The sequence below is a fragment of the Halyomorpha halys genome, unplaced genomic scaffold (assembly GCF_000696795.3).
Source record: "Halyomorpha halys isolate HHAL.00 unplaced genomic scaffold, Hhal_1.1 Scaffold171.1, whole genome shotgun sequence".
Classification (NCBI taxonomy): domain Eukaryota; kingdom Metazoa; phylum Arthropoda; class Insecta; order Hemiptera; family Pentatomidae; genus Halyomorpha; species Halyomorpha halys.
In genome coordinates, this window is record NW_027115842.1 from 168,514 (window position 1) to 168,956 (window position 443).

The following is a 443-nucleotide window of genomic DNA, read 5'->3' on the forward strand; positions in this document are numbered from 1 at the left end:
GATTTGGATATAAAATAGATTTATTTAATAAATATTACCTGTCTCAAAAAATTTTTGAAATAATATAATTATTTTATTTATTTATTTTTTATGAGAAAATCGTCAGGGGTGCGGTCAGCAAAAATACAAAAATAAACAAAAACTTATTTATTTGTGTCGACATCGCGGCCTTCTTTTAGAATGTATCCTTTATCGATTGTAACATATATTTTTGTTTTCTTTCTTGCCCATTATATCACATACATCGCTTTCTTTAAAATATATATATTATGTTGATTCAAATTGTTTTCAATATGTCAAGTCTATTACTGATCACTTACAGTTTCATTTATTAATTACATACATGTGTATTTTACACTTTTCTGTATCCCCACTCATTTGGTATATTTTGTTTCTTAATCACTTACACACATTGTATCCCATTATTTTTCCTTTGTTTTTCT

General features: G+C 25.1%; 1 protein-coding gene across 13 annotated transcripts in view; it reads right to left on the bottom strand.

Annotated features, from left to right (window-relative positions):
* enc (encore) overlaps positions 1-443 on the bottom strand; it is a 130,659-nt gene that overhangs the window by 14,572 nt on the left and 115,644 nt on the right. The gene's annotated exons all lie outside the window — the stretch shown is intronic.